The sequence below is a fragment of the Chiloscyllium punctatum genome, chromosome 34 (assembly GCF_047496795.1).
Source record: "Chiloscyllium punctatum isolate Juve2018m chromosome 34, sChiPun1.3, whole genome shotgun sequence".
Taxonomy (NCBI): Eukaryota; Metazoa; Chordata; class Chondrichthyes; order Orectolobiformes; family Hemiscylliidae; genus Chiloscyllium; species Chiloscyllium punctatum.
In genome coordinates, this window is record NC_092772.1 from 22808686 (window position 1) to 22834558 (window position 25873).

General features: G+C 43.0%; 1 long non-coding RNA gene and 1 pseudogene across 3 annotated transcripts in view; both read right to left on the reverse strand.

The window, feature by feature from the left end:
- The window catches only part of LOC140458776 (uncharacterized), a 30718-nt gene extending 17429 nt beyond the window's left edge, over positions 1 to 13289 (reverse strand). The window contains exons 1-4 of one of the 3 annotated variants that reach the window (XR_011953689.1): positions 13220 to 13289; positions 12480 to 12586; positions 8440 to 8522; positions 6587 to 6686 (exon numbers count right to left, since the gene is read on the reverse strand). This is a non-coding gene — a long non-coding RNA (uncharacterized lncRNA). Of the gene's footprint in view, positions 1 to 6586; positions 6687 to 8439; positions 8523 to 12479; positions 12587 to 12857; positions 12943 to 13219 lie in introns of those variants that run through there. The other 2 variants (XR_011953688.1, XR_011953690.1) reach the window with 2 other exon arrangements.
- An 8762-nt stretch (positions 13290 to 22051) lies between these two features.
- On the reverse strand, positions 22052 to 25209 carry LOC140458701 (cyclic AMP-responsive element-binding protein 1 pseudogene; annotated as a pseudogene).
- Positions 25210 to 25873: the final 664 nt, after the last annotated feature.

The following is a 25873-nucleotide window of genomic DNA, read 5'->3' on the forward strand; positions in this document are numbered from 1 at the left end:
AACTTGAATGTCTTTAAGGCAAAATGTAGATTTGCAAACAGCAAAGGAATTAAGGGTTATGGTGAGAGAGCAGGAATGTGGAGCGGAGGCCATGAAAAGATCAGCCCTGATCTTATTGAATGGTAGTGCAGGCTCGAGGGGCCAGATGGCCTACTCCTGCTCCTATTCCTTCTGTTCTTATGTTCCCACTTTCCAGCCGTCCCTTCACCTGGGGGTTGCAAAAAAAATTGAAAGTTCTCGCCTTGTACCGTCGTAATTCATCATTGTCCAATTTTGAACACCAACTTTTAGATCTGGTCTATTATTTTCTGCAACTATTTTAAAACTAGTTGAATTATCGTCAGAGAATCCCAAGTGTGGAAACAGGGCATTCGGCCCATCACATCCACACTGACCCTCAGAGCCTTTTATCTTACCCCTGTAACGCTGCATTTCTCATGGCCAATCCACCTAGCCTGCACATCCCTGAAAACTATGGGCAATTTCACATGGCCAATCCACCCAACCTGCACATACCTGAACAATATCGGCAATTCAGCCTGGATTATCCACCCAATCTGCACATCTTTGAACCTTGGGAGGAAACCAGAGCACCCGGGTGAAACCCACACAGACAACCTCAATAAGGTGATCATCCTGTCCTTATTTCCCAGTTCCACCCAAGTAATTTCAACGGGCGAACTCCCATGAATATCTTCCATAAGCACAACAATGTTATCCCTAATCAAAAACACCAATCCAACTACTCTCTTACATCTCTTCCCTGGAACATTAAGCTACCTGTCCTGTCCAAACTAAGCCACGTTTCTGTAGTACCTACTATATCCCAGTCCCTTGTTCAAAACCTTATCTTAAGCTCATCTGCTTTCCCTGTCAAACCTCTTGCATTGAAATAACTGCAGTGCAGTGCTATCAAAAGGACAGACTGATGGGCAGAGGGTGTGGAATGGCCCTGTTGGTGAGGGATGACATTCAGTCCCTTGCGAAGGGGGAGACACAGAATCAGGAGACGTAGAGTCAGATTGCAGGGTGGCTAATGTTGTCCCACTTTTCAAGAAAGGTGGGATAGAGAAAACAAGGAATTATAGACCGGTTAGCTTGATGTCAGTGGTGAGAAAGATGCTGGAGTCAATTATAAGATATGAAAGTATGGCTCCTTTGGATAGCAGTAATAGGATTCGTCAGAGTCAGCATGGATTTACAAAGGGGAATATATTGACTGTGATTGAAAATCGGCTGGCTGACAGGAAGCAAAGAGTAGTGATAAACGTTTCCTTTTGGAATGGCAGGCAGTGACTAGTGGGGTATGACAAGGTTCGGTGCTGGGACCGCAGCTGTTTACAATATACATTAATAATATAGATGAACATATTAAAAGTAATATTAGCAAATTTGCTGATGACACAAAGCTGGGTGGCAGGGTGAAGTGTGAGGAGGATGTTATGAGAATACAGGTTAACTTGGACAGGCTAGGCGAGTGGACGGATGCATAGCAGATGCAGTTTAATGTGGATAAATGTGTGGTTATCCACTTTGGAAGCAAGAACAGGAAGGCAGATTACTATCTAAAAGGAGTCATGTTTGGTAAAGAAGAAGTACACCGAGATATATGTATTCTTGTACATCAGTCAATGAAAGCAAGCATGTAGGTACAGCAGGTAGTGAAGAAAGCTCACTGCATGCTGGCCCTCATATCAAGAGGAATTGAGTATAGGAGCAAAGAGGTACTTCTGCAGCTGTACAGGGCCCTGTTAAGACCGCACCTGGAGTATTGCGTACAGTTTTGGTCTCCACATTTGAGGAAGAGCATTGTGGCTATTGAGGGAGTGTTGGGTAGGGTCACAAGGTCAATTCCCGGAATGGCGGTATGATCATACGTTGAAAGATTGGAGTGACTGAGCTTGTATACACTCGAGTTTAGAAGTCTGAGAGGGGATCTGATTGAGACCCCCAAGATTATTAAAGGGTTGGACATTCTGGAGGCAGGAAGCATGTTTCAACGGATGGGTGAGTCCAGAACCAGAGGACACACTTTAACAATAAGGGAGAGGCCATTTAGAACAGAGTTGAGGAGAAATGTCTTCACCCAGAGAGTAGTGGGTTTATGGAATGCTCTGCCCCAGAAGGCAGTGGAGGCCAAGTCTCTGGATACTTTCAAGAAAGAGATGGATAGAGCTGTTAAAAGGTAATGGAATCAAGTGTTACGGAGATAAGACAGGAACAGGATACTAATTGTGGATAATCAGCCATGATCATAATGAATGGTGGTGCTGACTCAAAAGGGCAGAATGGCCTATTCCTGCACCTATTATCTATTGTACCTTGTCAGTCCTACCTCATTCTGTACCTTGCCCTTGCCTGTCTAACTTCTCAACTGTACCCGCCTCAGACTTACCTCCTTTCTCACTATCTCTTTAGGCTTACCCACATGCCCTCACTGGTTTAATGTCTCCCGAGTAGCACTAGCAAATCTCCCTGCTTGGATATTAGACACCTTCCAATTCAGGTCTAATCCATCTTTTTTATGCACGTCAATTCTACCCCAGCAGAGATTCCAATGATCCAAAAACGTGAATCCTTCTCCCCTGTATCAGATCCTTGGCCACGCATTCATCTGCTCTACCCTGCTATTCCCACTTATGTCATTGGTACCAGTGTACAGCGACCTCCCACTGATCATTCTCCCCTTTCAGAATATTCTGCACCCTCGGAGCCATCCTTCACTCAGACAGTAAGGAGGCACCACCCCATTCTGATGTCTCACTGTTAGCTACAGAAACTGCAGTCTGTGCTGTAGACTAGAGAGCCCCCTATCACCATCGATCGCGTGGAACCTGATATACCTCACATTACACTCGTAACTTGGCTGTCAGTGCGATATTCCCCTGAGAGTCTGTGACCCCTGACGCTTCCCAAAATAGTACACTTGTTTGAGATGGAAATAACCACAGGACACTCCTGCACTACTTGCCCTCAACTCCTCCCTTTCCGAGAGGAAACCCATCTACCTGACTGGATCGGCAGTTTTCCTACCTTTCTGATACTGCCACCTATCACACCCCCCGGCTCCTGTAAATTCTTCATTACCTTTAACCATCGCTCCATCTGATCCATGAAATCCTACAGGATTTGCATCCTCACTTCCTGCAGACAATCAGGATCATTGAAACTTTCCTTAATCTCCTATGTCCAACTGGAAGAGCACATCACTGTACAAATGGCCATCTCCGCACCTGAACAGTCCACAGACTCAGAAAAAGGCACACAGTCTTACAGCTTTACAACACACGACTCGAGAATAAATTAGGACCAATATTTTGTATTTAAAAACTTAATCAAAGTATAAGATGTGTATTTAAAGAAATAAACCGTCGCCCTACTGAATGTTGTAGCTCTACTAAAATAAAACAGACGAAGATTTATCTTTGAAGAGACTGAAACCTACCGAGCTGTGAGTCACAGATGAACAGCACTAAACAGAACCTTTGGTCAAATCTGTCCATGCCGACCAGATATCTGAACCTAATCTTATCCCTCTTGCCAGCACCTGGGCCATATGCCTCTAAATCTTTCCTATTCATGTCAAGTATCCAAATGCCTTTAAAATGCTATAACTGTCAGCCTCCACCACTTCTTCTGGCAACTTATTCCATACACGCACCACTCTCTGCATGAAAAAGTTGCTCCTTAGTTCCCTTTTATATCTTTCCCCTCTCACCCTCAACCTATGCTCTCTATTTCTGGACTCTCCTACTCAGGGAAAAGACCTTGTCTGTTTACCCTATCCATGCTACTAATGATTTTATAAACCTCTATGGAGGTCATCCCTCAGTCTCTGATGCTCCAGGGAAAGTAAGCCCCAGCCTTTTTGCTCTCTTCCTGCAGCTCAAGCCCTCCAACCCTGGCAATATCCTTCTAAATCTTTTTTGAACCCTTTCAAGTTTCACAACATCCTTCCGAATGGCGGAGAACAGAATTGCACACAATACTCTAAAAGAGGCCTAACCAATGTGCTATACATGACCTTCCAACTTCTGTACTCAATGCTCTGATCAATAAACGAATGTATTCCAAACACTTTCTTCAATATCCGATCGACCTGCAACTCTACTTTCAATGAAAAATGAACCTGCACTGCAAGATATCTTTGTTCATCAATACTATCTAGGAATTTGCCACGAAGTGTATCAGTCCTGTTAAGATTTGTTTTTCCAAAATGCAGCACGTCACATTTATCTGAATTAAACTCCATCTGCCACTTCTCACCCATCTGAACAACATCCTGTTGTAATCTGAGGTAACCCTCTTCACCGTCAACTATACCTCCAATTTTGGTATCATCTGCAAACTTACTAACTATACCTCCTATGTTCATATCTAAATCATATATATGTAAACGACGAAAAGTAGTGGACCCAGAACCGATTCTTGCGGCACTCTACTGGTCACATGCCTCCAATCTGAAAAACATCCCTCTACCACCACCCTGACTTCTACATTTGAGCCAATACTGTATCCAAACGGCTAGTTCTCCCTGTATTCCATGAGATCTAACCTTGCTAACCAATCTTCCATGGGGAACCTTGTCGAGCGCCTTACTGAATTGCATTGATCATGTCCACCTCTCTGCCCTCATCAATCCTCTTTGATACATCTTCAAATAACTCAATCAATTTTGAGAGACATGATTCCCACGCACAGTCATGCTGACTATCACTAATCAGTCCTTGCTTTTCAGAATACATGCGCATCTTGTTCCTCAGGATTCCCTCCAACAACTTGCCCAGCATCAATGTCAGGCTCACCGGTGGATCGTCCCCTGGGTTGTCCTTACCACCTTTCTTAAATAGCGGCACCACGTTAACCAACCTCTAGTCTTTCAGCATCTCACCTGTGATAATCGAGGATACAAATCTCTCAGCAAGAGGCCCAGCAATCACATTTCCAGCTTCCCAGAGTTCTCAGGATCACCTGATCAGGTGCTGGGGATTAACCAAGTTTATGGGTTACAAGACACCCAGCACGTCCTCCTCTGTAAGATGTCGACATCTATTTCCCCACTTTCTATATTGCCCATGTCCTACTCCACAGTAAACACTGATGCAAAACATTCAGTTAGTATCGCTCCCATTTCCTGCGGCTCCATGCGTAGGCTACCTTACTGATCTTTGAGGAGCCCTATTCTCTCTCGAGTTACCCTTTTGTTCTTAATGTATTTATAAACACCCTTGGGATTATTCATAACCCTATTTGCCAAAGCTATCTCATGTCCCCTTTTTGCCCTCCTGATTTCCCTCTGAAGTATACTCCTACTGTCTTTAATGCTCAGGGTTTTTTTTTGGATTTTTGGATTGAAATAAATGCAAAATATTACATATTGATAAAACAAACACTAATTAAAAACAGGGCCTCGAGTAGTGATATGGAACAAAGAGGCCGAGGGGTTCGGGTCTTTCAAGTCTGTGTCACATGCAGACAGGGTGGTTAAGAAGGTGCTTAGCACACTTGCCTTCATTGCTCAGACCTTTAAGTACAAGAGTTGGGACGTTATTTTGGATGTTGGGTAAGCCTTTTCTGGAATTCTGTGTCCAGTTCTGGTCGTGCTGATATCGGGAGGACATTACGTAGTTGAATCGGATTCAGAAGATATTTACCAGGATGTTGATGGGAATGGATAGTTTGAATGATAAGCAGAGGCGGGGTGGCTGCGACTTCTTTCACTGGCGCGCAGGAGGCTTAGCAGTGACCTTATTAGACGTTTCTCAAATCGTGGAGGGTTGGTATCAGTAATGTGAACAGGCGTCCTTACCAGGAAGGGACACGATTCAAGACTGGGTACATACATTTTAAGGTGACAGCAGAACAGCTTTAAAAAGGCGTTCGGAATTTTTTTTAAATTTTTCTTCACATAATGGTTTGTGTGAGGAATGAACTATCAGAGGAAGTGGTAGTTGTGAATCAAATTACAATTTTAGGGTGACACAGTGGCTCAGTGATTAACACTGCTGCCAGGGCCCCAGGTTCGATTCCAGCTTTGGTCAACTGTCTCTGTGGGCCTTGCACATTCTCCCAGTGTCTGCATGGGTTTCTTCCAGGTCCTCCAGTTTCCTCCCAAATGAGAGAGCAGCCCGATGGTCTGGCAGGACAATGCTGCCTTTACCTTTTACACAGTGATGCCACTGTGTCTCTGGGATGGGAAGAGGGAATGCCGAAGGTGGTGGATGGGACACTACTCAGGCACAATGCTTTGTCCTTGAGGATGTTCACTTTCGTTAATAGTGTTGGGTGCTGCACTGATGCAGGCAAGTGGAGAATGTTCAAACACAATCCTGATGTGTGCCTTTTCGACAACAAAGAGACATTGGGGAATCAGGGGTTTGGGGAAACTGAGATTGTTCTCCTTGTAGCAAAGGCAATTAAGAGGAGCTGTGAAAGAGTGGTTTAGAAAAGTTACATGTTGTAATAATAAACCTTATACCCATCAGCTCATTATACAAGGATTACAGGACACACATTAAAGGTTTGGGAAGATTCAAAGGAGAACTTTTATGCATCAAATGGGATTCAGATGGAATACAATACTCACACACAATGTAAATATCCAGGTCCTGATGAATTGACTAATTCAATCAGAGTTAGGTGTTACAATCACTGAGATTACCATCTGAATGTCCACCTGTAGTATCCTGTAATACAAGTTTATAAAATCCATCACTGTCAGTTCAGGTTAGAAACTCACACCATCCCTTCCTCCTGGCCCAGGATGACTGGACACATTACCCCTTGTGGAGGTCAGCAGTCAGTTCAGGTGGAAATCTATGTGGGTTTCTAGGAGTTTCCACCTTGGAATTTCATGTGATTGAACAGGGCAGATCTTTGACACATGGGACTGAATATTACAAGAGTCAGTGAGATGTGTAGAGCAGGATTTGCTTCATTTTTACCCTTCCGTGTTGCTGCTGTGGTTCATCAATAAGACATGGGGGGTGAAAGTCTCATGCAGCTCGATGGGCAAGTTGCCTCCATGCTGACCAATGGGCAGCAAACTCCTCCCATAGAGTATCTCAAAGAACAGAGCAACTCTGCATGCTTCACACTGCCCAGTGCTCCCAGTAAATGTTTAGAAGAATGGGGGAGGGGGGGGGGCGGCTCCTGGAAACGGCATAACTGTAAAGTTCTAAGAGGATTGTGAAGAGGGAGAGATGCACAGGAGAAGGGGGCAACAAGTTGTCAGATGAAGTATAATTTGGGAAAAAGTGATTTCGGTCATTTTGGAGGGGAGAATAGGAGAACAGAGTGCTATTTACATGGTGAAAACTGTAGAAAACTGCACCACAAGGGATCGGGGGGGGGGGGTAATTGTGCAGAAAACATTGAAAGCTAGCAGATTCTGTGTCAGTCATGAAATCAAGGGTTCATTTCAGATTCATCAAGTTTAAGGTAACACTGACACGGGTATGGGGTTTCAGTCGCAATGGAGGTGGGGTGAGGTGGAGACAACCAATATTTTAGAGATTGGAATTCTTGGTGTTTGTGATTGCGTAGATGTCTGATCAGAAGGTCACCTTGGGGTGACAGATATGAGAGCAATGTTGTGAAGAGTGCAGTTCTGCCTCAGACTGCACCCAGTGAGAGGGAGTGGCTGAGCAGTAAGGGAAAGGAATTTGTAATAGCAACTGAAAATAATGGGTTTAACATAACATTGTTTCATTGGAGGAAATTGCAGCTAATCGAGTAGTGAGAATGTGATAAGCAGTTTGGTAACTGAGTAACAGTGGAGCAAAGGAGAGGGATGGTGGGGAGGGAGAACAGGACATCGTCAGTGTACATGTGAAATCTCACACTGTGCTTTTGGACGATGTCACCTCCTGGTAGTGCGTAGGTGATAAACAGGAGGGATCAAGGATAGATCCTTGAGGGACACCAAATACAAGGAATTCAGAAGGGAAAGGGAGAGAGGAGATGGAGCAGGATTTACAAACGACGGCGAGATCAAATGTTAGTTTTTTTGCAGAATGGATGAGAAGGACATAACCAGAAAAGACAGACAGACATAACAAGGAACAATACCTGTGAATTGGGGAGGGGGAGTGATGAGGAGGAAACAGAGTTGGAATGTCTGTCATTTAGCGAGACGAGTAAAAGATCAAGATGAGCTCTGATAAGGCTTGAGAAGAGACTGGAGAAAGATGTAAGTTTGGGACAAAAATCAGGAACACCACGTGAGGCAGTTTGTCTCGGTGGGCTAGTGGGAGGGAGGGAAGCAGCAGAAGCAACTATCGGATTGTCTCAGTCTTAGTGACAGAGAAACTCAATGTGCTCCTTGCTCTTCTTGTTGGACGGAAGGATGAAGGAGACAGGGTGATGGACACAGGATGATGGACAGTTTTACAAAGAAACAAAACCAGGGTTAGTGATATTTAAAATGAGTGAACAAACCTAATGTATTTAACTTTTATCCAGAATATTAAAATGTACAAATGAAGTCCTTGTTCGAATCCCAGCTCGGCAGATGGTGGAATCTGAATTCAAGAAAAAAATAACTGGAATTAGGAATCTCCTGATCTCCATGGAACTATTGTCAATGGCGAAAAAATTCCTGCCAACCTGACAGTCGCCCAACAAGCTACTCACTGTATTAATCACTGCAAAGTCTCAACAAAGGAATGAAACTGGATGGACCACTTGGCATTTAACAAGGCATTAGGAAATACAACCACAGAATCAGCCCTCTCGACTCTGCAACATCCTGCTCACTAACATCTGTTTTTTTTTGTGCCAAAACTTGGCAAGTTGTCTCACAGACTAGTCAAGGAACAGCCTGGCATAGTCATACTCACAGAGTAACCCCTTACAGATAATGGCCAGACACCACAATAACCATCCTTAGATATCAAGAGTGTGATGATGGAAAAGCACAACAAGTCAGGCAGCATCTGAGGAGAAGGAAAATCGACGTTTCGAGCCTAAGCCCTTCATCAGCCTGACCTGCTGTGCTTTTCCAGCACCACACTCTTGACTCTGATCTCCAGCATCTGCAGTCTTCACTTTCTCCTGAAATCTCTGGATATGTCCTGTCCCACCAACAGGACAGACCAGGCAGAGGTGATGGCACAGTGGTGTACACACAGGAACCATTTGCCTTGGGAGTACTCAGCATTGACTTTGGACACCAGGAAGTCTCATGGCTCCTGCTGAGTACCACGTACCGTGCTCCCACGGCTGATGAATCAGTGCTCCGCCATGTTGAACAACACTTGGAGGAAGCACTGAGGCAATAAAATGGTGACAAGCCTACTCTGAGTACAGGATTTCAATGTCTTCTACCAAGAGTAGCTCAGCAGCAGGATGACTGACTGAGCTGGTCGGGTCCTCAAGGACATAGCTGCTCAACTGGATTTGCAGCAGGTGGTAACGGAACCAGCAAGAGGGAAAAACATACTAGATCTTATCATTAAGAATCTGCCAGCTGCAAATGCATCTGTCCATGACAGTATCGGTAAGAACGACCATCCCACAGTCTTGTTGGAGACAAAGCCTCACCTGAAAGTTGAGAAAAACCTCCATTGTGCTGAGTGGTACTATCACTGTGCTAAATGGGACAGATGTAGGAACTCAAACTGGATCTCTCTGAGGTACTGTGGGATAACATTACAGCAGCAGAACTGTACTCCAGCACAATCTGTAATCTCATGGGTTTGTACATCCCGCACTCACCCATCACAATGGACAGGAAAGGACGGCATGCCATGAGCAGCACCAGGCATACCTAAAAATGAAGTGCCAAACTGGTGAAGCTACCAAGCAGGACTACCTGCATATCATAAAACCAATAGACATAGGAGTGGAAGTAAGGCCATTCGGCCCATCGAGTCCACTCCGCCATTCATTCATGGCTGCTGGGCACTTCAACTCCACTAACCTGCATTCTCCCCGTAGCCCTTAATTCCCCGAGACAACAAGAATCTATCAATCTCTGCCTTGAAGACATTTAGCGTCCTGGCCTCCACTGCACTCCGTGGCAATGAATTCTACAGGCCCACCACTCTCTGGCTGAAGAAATGTCTCCGCATTTCTGTTCTGAATTTACCCCCTCTAATTCTAAGGCTGTGTCCACGGGTCCTAGTCTCCTCACCTAACGGAAACAATTTCCTAGCATCCACCCTTTTCAAGCCATGTATTATCTTGTACGTCTCTATTAAGTCTCCCCTTAATCTTCTAAACTCCAATGAATACAATCCCAAGATCCTCAGCCATTCCTCATATGTTAGACCTACCATTCCAGGGTTCATCCTTGTGAATCTCCGCTGGACACGTTCCAGTGCCAGTATGTCCTTCCTGAGGTGTGGGGACCAAAACTGGACACAGTACTCCAAATGGGGCCTAACCAGATCTTTATAAAGTCTGAGTAGCACAATGGTGTTTTTATATTCCAACCCTCTTGAGATAAGTGACAACATTGCATTCGTTTTCTTAATCACAGACTCAACCTGCATGTTTACCTTTAGAGAATCCTCGACTAGCACTCCCAGATCCCTTTGCACTTTGGCTTTCTGATTTTCTCACCGTTTAGAAAGTAGTCTGTGCTTTTATTCTTTTTGCCAAAGTGCAAGACCTCGCATTTGTTCACGTTGAATTCCATCAGCCATTTCCTGGACCACTCTCCCAAACTGTCTAGATCCTTCTGCAGCCTCCCCACTTCCTCAGTACTACCTGCCTGTCCACCTATCTTCGTATCATCGGCAAACTGCGCTAGAATGCCCCCAGTCCCTTCATCCAGATTATTAATATATAATGTGAACAGCTGTGGCCCCAACACTGAACCCTGCGGGACACCGCTTGTCACCAGCTGCCATTCTGAAAAAGAACCTTTTATCCCAACTCTCTGCCTTCTGTCAGACAGCCAATCCTCAATCCATCCCAGTAGCCCACCTCGAACACCATGGGCCCTCACCTTGCTCAGCAGCCTCCCATGTGGCACCTTATCAAAGGCCATTTGGAAGTCTAGATACATCACATCGACTGGGTTTCCCTGGTCTAACCTGCTTGTCACCTCTTCAAAGAATACCAACAGGTTTGTCAGGCATGACCTCCCCTTAGTAAATGCATATCAAACAGCATCAGCAGCAAGCAACAGAGCTAAGTAATCCCAACAATCAATGGATCAGATCAGAGCTCTGCAGTTCTGCCACATCCAGTTGTGAATGGTCATGGACAATTAAACAACTCGTTGCAGGAAGCACTACAGATATCCCCATCCTTACTAATGGAGGGGTCTCACACATCCATGCAAAAGATAAGATGACAGCATTTGCAGAAATTTTCAGCCAGATGCAAAGTGAGATGATCCATTTCAGCCTTCTCCAGTGGTTCCTAACGTCACAGGTGTGAACTTTAAGCCAGTTCAATTTAGTTCGAATAATACCCAGAAATGGTTAAGTAGTGTAAAGGCTATGGGCCCTGCTAACATTCTGGCAATAATACTGATAGCTTGTGCTCCAGAACTAACCACCCACCAAGCCACGTACCGCTCTAGCACTGGCATCGACCGACAATGTGGAACATTGCCCAGGGATCTTCAACACAAAAACACAGAGCAATCCAACCCAGGAAATTTCCCTCTGTCAGTCCACACTCGATCAGCAGTAACGTGATGGAAGATGTCATCAACAGGGCTATCAAGCAGCAGCTGCTCAGCAACAGGCAGCTGAGCGACACTCATTTTAGGCTCCACCAGGGCCACTCAGCTCCTGATTGTGTTACCGCCCTGATTCACAACCTGACAACCAGCTGAATCCCAGGGGTGAAGTGAGGGTGACAGCCCAGTCCCACTCCAAGATCACTAATTCTAGCTGATTCTACCCTCATCTCAGCTCATATACTGAAACTCTCATACATCGTGTGTTATCTCCAGACTTAATTATCCAAACATACTCCGAGCCAGCCTCCCAAATTCAACCTCCCTGTCATCTCAAGAAAAAAATAAAAGCTCTATCGCCCACGTGCTCACTTCTCCCCAAACATGTTCATCCATCAAAAGGCTCATATTCATAAGCGACAACAATTTAAAATTCTCATTCTTGATTTGATTCCTGGCTGTGATCATCCCTAGCTCCCTGCACCACACATCGTTTGAGACCTCAACAACCCATTTTCTTTGAGACTCCCAACGATTTGTTAATTCATTACTTCAACTGTGTGGCTGATTCTACAGTTGCTAAAGCAACATGGTCTGGAATTTGCAGACAAAACCTCACAGGTCTGCTTTCCACCTTGAAGACATCCCACAAAACCTGCTTTTTGGCAATGCTTTTGATCACCTGACCTAATATCTCCATCTCTGGACTTATATCTAAAACTCTCAATAGTATTTTTGTGAATTTATAAGCATGATAATAAAACTACAAACCGTTCTTGATTTGGACATTATCTTCAAATAATCAATGTTGCTGTAATGAACACTCTGTAATGTCTCTTACCCAACCACATTGTGGGAGCACCTTCACCACACAAACTGCAGCTGTACAAGAAAGTCAAACATCACCCTCTCCACAGACAACAGGGCTTTAGCATTAATCACTGGTTTCTGTGGAAGGAGAAACACAGTTGATGTTTCAGGGAGTACAAAATAGAATACAGGGAATGAAAATGGTGCAGAATTTGATCGTCAGAAATGGAAAGAAAATACACTCGCTTATTGGAAAAAAAGAATTCTTGACTGTCAAAAATATTCAAGAAAAAAGTAATCTGATAAGAGAGCAGTACATGGTCAGGGGCTGTGCCGCAGTGAAAAACTCATTAACAAAGGGTCTGTAAAAGTAATAATACAGTAGTAAACAGACCGAAAATACACCTACGGTTCGAGACTGAGGAAGCTATATATTGACAAAGTGGTCATGAGGGAGCCCAGAGGTGAATCAGAGCAGTATTGGCTGCTATGATCCCAATGACGCTATACTCGAGAAAGGCTGCACATGCGCCTGACTGCACCTTGCCCCCTACAAAGATGGCGGCTCCGCACGTGTCCAGTGAATCTTTGTCCCGAATAAAGATGGCGGCGCACACTCAGGCCTGCAGCCGCTGAGGCAACTCTCTATTTACTGCAAACACGGTACTGGGGCGTTCAAGTTTGTGTTTTCCGACGTGCACAATTTGCATAACGTCTCCGCTATTAGCAACACAGTTTTTCTCCCGTTTCCCTGTTTATTTCTTTCCTTACCGTAACCTTTCTCTCCATAACTTCCCGAGCATTCATTATGGCGAATCTGCTCCGCGCGCGAGGGTGATCACATGGTTTAGTTTAGCTCCGCCCTTCATTCCCTTTGATTGGTTGGAGGACCAACCGCCCCTTGGTCCTCCAGTCCCGCCCGCCGTCCTTTCATTGGTCCAGTGTAGATATCAATCCCCGAGGGCCCTTTGTTGGATAGAGCATGCGCAGTGTGTCCTACTTTTGCTGATGTGTTGGGTAAAGTGATAGGGGGGTTTACTGAGGGTAAGAATTCCCTTTGTGTGAGCGCTGCAGTAGATTTCCTTTATTCATGGAGGGAATTGCCTTCCTACTCATGACTGTATAGCTGTGATTGATGAGTCAATACCATCTGAATCAGTACATAAACACCCCATTTTCACAACATCTGAGATCTTTAGCACATTGTATCGCACACTTCTGTGGAGACAAGAAAAACATGAAACGGAGCCTCAAGGAATCGGAGCAGGCGTAGGCAATTTACCTCTTTCAGCTTGTTGCCCCATTCTATCAGATCATGGCTAGGCCAACCCAGGCATCAACACCTCTTTTATGCTTGATCCGCATAGCCCTCAACTTCTCAATATTTCAAAAATCTATCTGCCCTCTTTTAAAATAATTTGAGATAGAATCATAGATTCCCTACTGTGTGGAAACAGGCCCTTCAGCTCAACAAGCCAGAACAACCCTCCGAAGAGTAAGCCAACCATTCCCCTCCCGCATTTACCTTTCACAAAAGTTCGGGCGAGAAAATTCTAGCCATTCAATGAGTGAAAAAAACACTTACTTTTTCTAAAATCAATGATCCCTTCTGTAAAGTCCCCTGGTTTGAGACTTTACTGGTGCTAGAAGATCTAGTCAACATCCACCCTGTCAAACTCTTCAGAATCTTGTTTCCATAAGATCACACCTGCTTATTTATTCTTGGCAGGTCAACCCTTTCGTCGTCGAAGTAGCTAAGTGAATCTTTTTTGAATAGTCTCCGATGTTGGTTTATCCTTTATTAAATATGGGAGCTAACATTGTATACAGCACTGCAAGTGAGGACTCAGCAACAACCAGTGTGGTTAACCAATCCTCATTCCATTCTAATACATTACCCTGATACCATGAGCTGCGAAATTGTGCAATTAACTTTTATGTAACACCTTATCATTTGCATTTTAAAAATCCAAATACAGAACATCATTGGATTGCCCTTTATCAGCCCTGCTTGTTATCTCCTCAATGAATTGTCATAAGTTTGTCAAATATAGTTTCTCTTTCACAAAACCCAGTCTACCATGTTTATTGATAAGCTTTTCTAATTGTCCTGCAATTTCTTAATTTAATATTCAACTCTGTAGATTCTTTCAGTAGATTTGCTAAGCATGATTCCCCTCTCTTAAATCCATGTGGACTCTGTCCAATCCTGTCACAGTTCAGTAAGAAACTTGACTGTACTCCAATATAGTTAGTAAATGTATCTGTATTTATTTTTAAAAATTGATTACTTATAAATGCTGGACCCATGCAATATCAATGAATTAGTGACTCTGAATTTGGGTTATAATGTTTTTTTTTGTTAATTCCTCTTCATATTGTGTTATGCAGACAGCACCAAATGATCACTCTTAATTGTGAGTAACTTTGAAAATAATATATTTTAAAAATGACATCCCAAAATTCTGCCTCATTACTGTACAAGGAGGATTTTGCATTCAATAGTTTGCAGATAAAATTGAACACATTTTTGCTGCAATTTGGCCAGACTGCAGGTTACACTAAAGTGGCAACTCTGTTGTCAAATTCTTACTTGACACTGCCCAAGGCGATACTGATGGGACTTCACTTTGCCATTCTTGTTCACCAGCTTTATTTCCAAGTTTAATCGTAAAATCATTCTAGAGCTTGTAATTTTCGACAACTTCTCTTTTAGGTACATATGTAAATATCATGTTGAAATGTTGCACTGAATGGTACCAAATCTGAAATTAGTCTCTAATCTGATAGGAACATGGTCTGACCCGTCTACATATGTATTGGCATAAGTCTATGCCAGTTATTTTTCTGAAGCCTGTGATGCCTGATGAAGGGCTTATGCTCCTGCTTCTCGGATGCTGCTTGACTTGCTGTGCTTTTCTAGCATGACACTTTTTGACTCTGATGTCCAGCTTCTTTGTTCGTCACTTTCTCCTTTGAGTAGATTAAACCAAGAATAATTTTTGTTGATCAAAGTGCGATAGGAACGAATTCATGAAATTCAGATATCTCACATTTACCTTAACTCTGTGAAGGCTAAGACATTACTAAAAATTGTCAGTAATTGAAACCATGCTGACAAACTTGTGCAGTATCAGTGCCTCACCTTTAGAGTGTTCCCAGATATCGCGCAGCTGCAGTATTTTGTTTTGCACTCAGCTGTATGTTGTCCTCACTTGTTTCTTTGTGAAAGATTACAAAATTAACTTGGATGAACGAACTTATAATTTCTTTAACCAATGTTGGGAGAAAAGAAAATGTCAGTATTTCAAGTGCTGATAAAGTAAAACAAACTGATAATCAATAGAAAGGGTTTAAGATGGATATGGAACAAATGCTGGCAAATGGGACTAGATTAATTTTGGATATCTGGTCAGCATGGGCAGGTTGGACTGAAGGGTTTGATTTCGTGTTGTACAACTGCGACTTCATTCTCTCAATTATTCAAGAAGTTGAATACTTCGAGGAAGAAAAGGAGAATTTATGCAGAGAATGCACTTGAAATGATGATTGAGGTATATCACATTGTTTCATGACCTTTTCCTCTGGGTTCTTCAATGAACAAACTTGTTTTGTTATCTGAATAACTATGTATCATGTGATTTGTTTCGCACCAAATATTTCATTAGGATCTAGTGAACTATTAAGAAGTGTTCATGTTTAAAATTTAGACAGCATGATTGTTAAGCAAGAACAGGTTTTACTCCCACTGAATCATTGCTCTATAAAAGGTAACAAGCTTTTTATCTGTTCTGGGCACTGAATATATGGAAGTCAATTCTGAAGGAAAGAATCCTCGTTGGTACTGTTCTCACATATGTGGAGTAATTGCTTCTGGTCGCTCTTCAGGCTATAGAGGCTAGGAAAGAAACGAGTTGGCCAAAGTTAGCAACATCATTTGGATGGACTGTGCTCATTGGGGAAACTTGCAGGATCTGTAGAAGAAACATGTGTTTCAGAGTGTGAGCAATAAACCTGAACATTGTTATTTTTTCACAGAGCTTGGGACCAGACTGAAACAACAATGAAGCTCGTATAGTTTTTTTTAAATTTCCGAGCTTTCCAATTTATTGTTGGTAAATGCAGGTGACTTTATCAAAACACATTTCACACGTCCCAGCTAGGAATTTGGTCCCAATTCTGTCAGTCCATCCATTCCTATGGAGAAGAGGTATTTTAAATGTGAGCACTCCATTTAACTATTTGAATTGAATACTTCAGTGGTTACATCCTCTTAGATTCTTAATTTCAAATTACTCAAATGTTATTTTTTGTCCCTCCTGAATTTGCCAAGCACTGAGCAGTTCTGGAATATTCCAAATATTTACAATAGATGCATTCACACTGTTGAAGGCAACCTGGCAGATTTGAATACCATTCAGGTAGTCAACAACAATACATAAGTAACTTTATGGATTGCTTACTGTACGCCAACAACGCAAGCCAAGTATTAGTGAAACCACAGATTGATTCCCATGGATTCCCAAATCTAAACAGTGCATTCGAGATATGCTCACTATCACCATCTGGGAGCAGTCTCCCAAAGTGCTCCCAGAATTTAGAAAGCACATACACTGCCCTCCAAAGCTAAATATGCTGTCACAGGCTTCACTCTTATTGTATACAATGACATTTATTGTCCAGTTCTTTAACGTGACAAATGATTTTACAAACAATTTACAAAATACTTTAAATCCTGAAGAAATGTGATGTCAGCCCTTTGTAGAAGTGAATGGAAAGTGTGATGTTTGCTTGACCTTTGGCTCTATGTATCAGACTGAACAGAACCTTTAACAAGATGTGGGATGTTTCCCACACACTTTATTTTAAAAAGCAAAGATTATGCTCTGAGATTTAAATGTTCAGTTTTAATAAAAGGTCTTCCAAAAACTGAGAGTTTGACTTCAGCTCCTTTAAAGAGACATGTTCTCTGCCTTCAATTTTGTGACATGTGATCATTCTTTGGTAAAGGTGGCTGTGTGCAATACTGCAGGATGTTGTACTGAAGTGCCTCATTGGGTGGAGGAGCTTTATTACTGGTGTAACTTGGCTAATTTTTAGGTGGAATGTCACAGAGTTAAATCTTGTTTTTTAAACTGAGGCGTGCTTGTGTAACGCAAGTGTGGACACTACCCTCATGTTTACAATGAACCTTTCACTTTTGCAGATTAGTATTTTCCGATCTGTTTTGTAAATAAAGTTCACTATAGAAAGCACAATGTTGGAGAACTGCAGGTCCAGCAGCAGCTCTGAGGGGAAAAAAAACATTGTAAGTTCAAAGTCTCATGACCTTTTGTCCGTTCAGACAAAGAGTCAGTGAACTTGAAATGTAACATGTTTTTCTCTTCACCGATGCCCTCAGAACTGCTGCGTTTCTCCAGCACTTGGTTTCTGGGGTTCAGATCTCCAGCATCTGCAGTGTATTGTTTTGTTATAGATCCTATGATTTGACTTGGGGAGTGGGAGGCAGCAATTGTGATCAATGAGAATAAAACTCCCCAACTATGGAAAAAAACAGTTCTTTATACTTTGCAAAACACGACTGTAAATAAGGAATGCAGTTAAGCTAAATGCAAGAAGGCATACCACCTGCCTTGTCTCAAACTTGCTACTCTGTCAGAATTATGTTTGCTCACTTCCTTTGAGATCACAGTTTTGAGTCACAGTTCCAGTTCCTGCGCCGGGCCTAGTTACCACATTGCAGTGGGGTGTGGAGCTTTGTGTCAGCCTGAAGTTTGTATTACGAGCATCATTGCAGGTTGAAGTTGACGGTTTTGACTAATATTGCGTCATCAAACTTGGAGGAAATCCTTCTGAATGTATTGATTAACTGGACTGAGCCTGTTTACATGCAGTCCTGTTAGTAGTACTGTCATATTCTCAGTTAATAATCACACAACACCAGGTTATAGTCCAACAGGTTTAATTGGAAGCACACTAGCTTTCGGAGCACCGCTCCTTCATCAGGTGATTGTGGAGAGCACAATTCTAAGGCACAGAATTTATAGCAAAAATTTATAGTGTGATGTAACTGAAATTCTCCATTGAAAAATACCTTGATTGTCTGTTGAGTCTTTCATCTGTTCGAATACCATGATCGTTTCACTTCTTTCATGTGTAAATCACAAAACCGTTTTTTAAAAGTTGCATTCCTGACAGTGGCCCACCAAACCACTCACTGTATTAATCACTGCACAGTCTAACAAAGGAATGAAACTGAATGGACCACATTACATCTACCAATGCACTGGAAAATACAACAACACAATCAGCCTCTTAACCCTGCAACTTCGGCCTCACTGTGGGCCAACAACAGCAACAGAACTGTACTCCAGCCCAATCTGAAATCTCATGGCCTAGTATATCCCCATTCAACCATTAACATGAAGTCAGGGGATCAACCCTAGTTCAATGGAGAGTTCCACAGGGCATGCCAGGAGCAATACCAGGCATACCTAAAAATGTGGTGCAAACCTGGTGAAGCTACCCAACCTGCATGCCAAACAGTGCAAGCAATACCAAATAGAACTATGTGATCCAACAACCAATTGTTCAGATCTGAGCTCTGCAGTTCTGCCACACCTAGTCAGGAATGGTGATGGACAATTAAACAACTCCCTGCAGGAAGCATCACAAATATCCCCACCCTTACTGATGGAGGAGTCTCACACATCCATGCAACAGACAAGACAACTGCATTTGCAGCAATCTTCAGCCAGCAATGCCAAGTGGATGAGCCTTCATTGGTCGCTGACATCACAGACGTGAATCAACTTGGTTGAAAACTTATTTCAAATCAGATCAAGAAATGGAGAAGCAGTATAAAGGCCCTGCCAGCATTGTGGCAATAATACTGATGGCTGTGCTCCAGAAATTGCTGCCCACCAAGACACGTCCAGCACTGGCACCTACTGACATTGTGGAACATTTCCCAGGGATGTTCAACACAAAAACGCAGGACAGAGCCAACCCAGCCAATTTCCCTCCATCAGTCGACACTCGCTTAGCAGTGAAGTGATGGAAGGTGTCATCAACAGTGCTGTCACGCAGCTGCTCAGCAATAACCTTCTGTGACACCCAGTTTGGGTTCTGCCAGGGCCACTCAGATCCTGGTCTTGTCACAGACTTGTTTCACAAACTGACAAACAGCTGAATTCCAGAGGTGAGGCGAGGGTGATAACCCAGTCCCACTCCAAGACCACTGTTTCGACTTCAGTGATATCACCTGACCTCACCACAGTCTCAGCTCATTTACTGAAACACTGATTCATTCATTTTGTTAACTCTAGATTTCATTACCTAAACCCACTCCTGGCCAGCATCCCACAATCACCCTCCCTATAATCTCCAGAATATTGAAAACACTACCGCCCAAGTGCTCACTTGTACCAGAACTTGCTGATCCATCAAAATGCTCCCATTTATAAGCAACAACAATCTACTTTCACACCCTTGGTTTAATTCCTGGCTGTAATCATTCCTATCTTCCTGCACCACACACCCTTTCATATCTCAATAACTCATTTTAGTTCAGACTCCCAATGACGTGTTTATTTTTGAGTTCAGCTGTGTGACTGTTTCTATAGATTCCAAGGCAACATGGTCTCGAATTCCCACCCTAACCCTCTAAGATCTGCTTTCTTCCTTTAAGTCGTTCCTGAAAAAATGTTTATTTCGCAAAAGTTTTGGTCACCGGACATAATATTCTCCATCTGTGGCCTTATGTCAAAAATTCAATATTTTTGTGAAATTAAAACGTGTTGATTTGTACAGATATCTTTAACTCTGCACTATCTCTGAGTGAATAAACTGTAATGTCTCCTACCCAACCACGTTGTGGGCGCACCTTCACCATCCCAACTGCAGCAGTACAAGGAAGTCAAACATCACCTTCTCAACAGGAAACAGAGCTTTGGCCTTGATCACTGGTATCTGTGGAAGGAGAAATACACATGATGTTTCAGGGAGTGAAATATGATTTACAGGGAATGAAAATGGTGCAGAATTTGACTGTCAGAAATGGAAGGAAAATCCACTCATTTATTGGAAATAAGAATTCTTGACTGTCAAAGATATTGTGGAAAAAAATAACCTGATAATGGAGCATATGGTCAGGAGCCAGGCAGCAGGGGACAATTCATTTACAAAGAGGTCTGTGAACGTAATAGTAAAATACTACACAGAACAAAAATACACACGAGAGACTGAGGAAGCTAGATAACAAACAAATGGACATCAAGGAGCCCAGAGATGAATCAGAGCAATGTTCACTTTTATGATCCCACAGTCAGAGGTGTCTAGCACAGAAACAGACTCTTCGGTCCAACCTATCCATGCCAACCAGATATTCTAACCTAATCTATTCTCATTTGCCAGCACTTGGCCAACATCCCTGCGAAACCTTCCTATTCAAATGCCTTTGAAATGTGACAATTTTAGTTGTCCTTCAGGCTCCTTTTGAATTCCCCCCTCACCTCACCCTAAACCTATATCCTCTAGTTCTGGGCTCCACCAACCCTTGTCTATTTATGCTATCCATGTCCCTCACGACTTTATAAACCTCTATAACATCACACCTCAGCCTATGACACTCCAGGGAAAATGACCCCAGTCTATTATGCCTCTCCTTGCAGCTCAAATCCTCCAACCCTGGTAACATCCTTGAAAATCAATTCTCAAACCTTTCAAGTTTCGGTGCCTCCTTCTGAAAGGAGGGAGACCAGAACTGCACAAAATATTCCAAAAGTGACCTAACCAATGTCCTGTCCATCTCCTCTACTCAATGCTCTGACCAATAAAGGGAAACATACCAAATGCCTTCTTCACTGTCCTATCTACCTGCGACGCTTTCAAGGAACTATGAACCTGCATTCCAAGGTCTCTTTGTTCAGCAAGATTCTCCAAGATCTTACAATTTAGTGTGTGAGTCCTGCTCTGATTTGCTTTTCTAAAATGCAGCACCTCACATTTATCTAAATTAAACCCTATCTGCCACTCCCCAGCCCATTGATCCATCCGATCAATATCCCATTGTACCCTGAGACAACCTTTATCACTGTCCACAATACCAATAATTTTGGTTTCACCTGCAAACTTACTAACTGTACCGCCTCTATTCACATCCAAATCATTTAAATGAATGACAAAACAAATCGAGAAAAAAAAAATCCATTTCTCTGGGTGTGAATATGCTCTGTGTAAATCCTGCCCTATGACTGTATACCAGAGAAGGCTGCACATGCGTCCCGCAGAACTTTGCCCCCTACAAAGTTGGCGGCTGCACGTGCCCAGTGAATTGTTGCCCCGAATAAAGATGGTGTTGCTTACTCTAGTCAATCGCCAGATGAGGCATTTTCCCGTGTACTACAAAAACGGGACTCTAAGTTTCAAATTTGTAGTTTCCGATGTTGCACCAAATGACTATAAACCCTCTCAACCCATACCAACACCATTTCCCTCCCGCTTCCTGCTGTTTATTTCTATCTTTACCAACAGCTCTCTGTCCACACATCCCGAACCGACCGCGAGGATGATCACGTGGTATAGTCTACTCCCGCCCCTCATTCATCCTGATTGATCGGAGGACCAACTGCCTCGCCAGGTCCTCCAGCGCCGTCCCTGCCTTTCCATTGGTCCGCCTCTGACATCAATCACCCGGGACCCATTGTTGGCTGGAGCACACGGATTGCGTCGTGGCTTTTGTTGCTGTTCATGAGTTACAAGAGTTAAAAATGACACAACAGCATCTCAAAACCACCTGATGAAGAAGCAGAAAAGCTAGTGCTTCCACATAACCGTGTTGACCAATAATCTGGTGTTCTGTGAATTTTACTTTTGTCCATCCCAATCCAACACCAACACCTTCAAGTCACGAATGAGGGAATGAGGGAGGGATGTATAACAGAAGAACTAGGAACAGTAGAAGGCCATCCTGCCCTTCGAGCCTGCTCTGCCATTCAATAAGATCACGGCTGATCATTTCGTGGACACAGAACCATTTACCCACGTTCTCACCGTGTCCATTAATTAATTAAGTTTTAATAAATCTAACCTAGCTTTAAAAACATTTACTGAACTAGCATCAACTACTTCCCTGGGCAATGAATTCCATCGAGGTCAAGAAGTTCCTGCTCAATTCAGTCTTAAATTTGCTGCCTCTAATCTTGCGGTGATGCTGTCTTGTCCGTGCTTCACCTGCCAGTGGAAACATCTCTCTATTTCTATTTTATCCATTCCATTCATTATTTTATATCTTTTATATCTTTCCATTCTTCTGAATTCCAATCAATATAATCCCAATCTACTCAGTCTATCTTAAGCCAAACCCCTCAACTCCGGGATCAACCTAGTTAACCTCCTCTGCACCCCCTCTCGTGCCAGTACATCCTTTCTCAAGTAAGAAGACAAAAACTACATGCAGTACTCCAGGGGTGGCCTCACCAGCACTCAAATACAGCTGGAACATAACCTCTGCCTTTAAACACATTCCTTTCAGCAACGAAGGACAAAATTCCATTTGCTTTCTGAACTGATTGTTGTACCTGGTGACCAACCTTCATGCAGAAGGATGCTCAGGTCACTCTGCAGAGCAAATGATGCAACTTTTTAACATTCAAGTGATTTTATTTTTAAATGTTACTACAACCAAAGAGTATAAACTTTATACTTACAAACATTCTATTTAATTTGACAGACCATTACCCACTCACTCAATGTATCTATGTTGCTCTGCAAAGTTTCACAGTCCTCCGCTCACTTTGTCCTGCTTATCATCTTAGTATCACATGCAAACTTTGACACCCTACATATAGTTCCAACTCCAAATCATCTGTATCAGTTGAAAATAATTGCAGTCCCAACACTGATCCCTGAGGCACACGACGTGTCAATGATTGTCAGCAAGAATAATACTCATTTGTCCCCAACAGTTTGCTTCCTATTAGTTTACCAATCTTCTATCCATGCTAATACTCTACCGCTAACGCCATGCACCCTTATATTGTGCAACAGCCTCTTGCACAGCACCTTGTTGATGGTCTTTTGGAAATCCAGGTACACTACATCCACTGGGTCTCCGTTGTCCACCTTGCTTGAAATGTCTTCATAGAATTCCAAAAGATTGGTCAAGCATGACCTGCCCTTCATGAACCCATACTGCATCTGTACAATGGACAATTTCTATCGAGATTCCCTGTTATTTCTTCCTTGATAATAGACCCAAGCATCTTTCCCACTACAGAGAATAAACTAACTGGTATATAATTCCCCACTTTTTGTCCACCTCCTTTTTAAAACAGTGGTGTCACTTTTGCTGTTTTCCAATCTGCTGGGACTGCCACAGAGTCCAGTGAATTTTAGAAAATTACTGCCAGTGCATTTGCTATTTTTCCTGGTATCTCTTTTAGTATCCTGGGAGGCATTCCATCAGGGTCAGAAGACTTTTCTATCATTAGCTCAATTACCTCCAAACAGTCTAAAACTAGCTGTTCCGTAATAATGATAGTTTCCAAATCCTCACCTACCTTTGTCTCTTTGCTAGTTACTGGAAAGATATTAGTATCCTCCACTGTGATATCCCATAACTAAAAGCTTCTCATTTTCCAAAGGACCAACATTTACTTTAGCCATTCTTTTCTCATTATATATATTTATATAAACTTTTGCTCTCTGTCTTTATAGTCTGTGCTAGTTTATTTTTCTCATATTCTATATTACTTTTCTTTATAGCTCTTTCGTGGCTTTCAGTTGACCTTTAACGTTTTCCCAGTTCTAGTTTCACGCTGTTTTTGGCCACTTTGTACACCTTCTCTTTCAATTTGATTTTCCAGAATAGCAACCGAATTCTCCAAGCATCTCACACACTCTTTCTTCTTGCGACGGCACTCTCGAGCTGCTTCCCTGTTTTTCATGAGGCAGATTTCACATTTATGAGTGGTTTCTTCAGCATTCTGGGACTGGCTTTGCAGGACTGGTGAAGATGCCATAACCATTCCCTGGCCAGCAGTGGAGTTAGGAGTTGTACGGATCTTATAGGTTTGGACATCTTCAGCAGCACCTCGTACAAGCACTTGGCTGCCTGGCACAGAAGGGCTTATGCCCGAAACGTCGATTCTCCTATTCCTTGGATGCTACCTAACCTGCTGCGCTTTTCCAGCAACACATTTTCAACAAAGATTTGCTGTCCATCAGGGCTCTGTGCATACTGTACAATGGCTGCTCAAACCTTGGCTGTAGCTGCGTTGGTCATTGTTAGTGTCTGGAGTCCTTGCACTCCATCTGAACCATTGTTGGCCAGCTGAATTGCTCCCCCGCTGTGTGATAGCAATGTATTGTCTGCTGATAGTCTGATAGATGGGTGTCTGCATCGTCATTGTAGTAACAGTTGAGACAGACTCTTCTTCTGATTTTTCCTCATCAATTTCTTGGCACACCAGGGGATCAGAAGAAAGTTCATTCAGGATTTTCCTGAATGAAGGCCGTCTCGATAGGGTTTCTCTACATTTCTGAGAGTCAGTCATGCTATCCACAGATTCCTTGGAGTCCTCACATTCAGATATAGTAGAGATCTGGACAGTCTGAACTGGAGGGGACTGTATGACTGAGGACTGAGCTGCTTGGATAACTCCTTGCACTTGAACAGTCTGCCCATTCGGCAAATGCACTGAAGTTACTGCTGGACTTGTCGTTGATTGGATCCCAAGCATGGTTACCTGCGTGGTCATGTTATATATTAATTATCCAGATGAAGGGACTGGGGGCATTCTAGCGAAGTTTGCAAATGATACGAAGTTAGGTGGACAGGCAGGTAGTACTGAGGAAGTGGGGAGGCTGCAGAATGATCTAGACAGTTTGGGAGAGTGGTCCAGGAAATGGCTGATGAAATTCAACGTGAACAAATGCGAGGTCTTGCACTTTGGAAAAAAGAATACAAGCATGGACTACCTTGAAAATGGTGAGAAAATTCATAAAGCCAAAGTACAAAGGGATCTGGGAGTGCTAGTCGAGGATTCTCTAAAGGTAAACATGCAGGTTGAGTCCTTGATTAAGAAAGCAAATGCAATGTTGTCATTTATCTCAAGAGGGTTGGAATATAAAAGCAGCGATGCGCTACTGAGATTTTACAAAGCTCTGGTTCGGCCCCATTTGGCGTACTGTGTCCAGTTTTGGTCCCCATACCTCAGGAAGGACATACTGGCACTGGAGCGTGTCCAGCGGAGATTCACATGGATGATCCCTGGAATAGGAGGTCTAACATACGAGGATAGGCTGAGGATCCTGGGATTGTATTCATTGGAGTTTAGAAGGTTAAGGGGAGATCTAATAGAAACTTACAAGATAATACATGTTTTGGAAAGGGTGGATGCTAGGAAATTGTTTCCGTTAGGT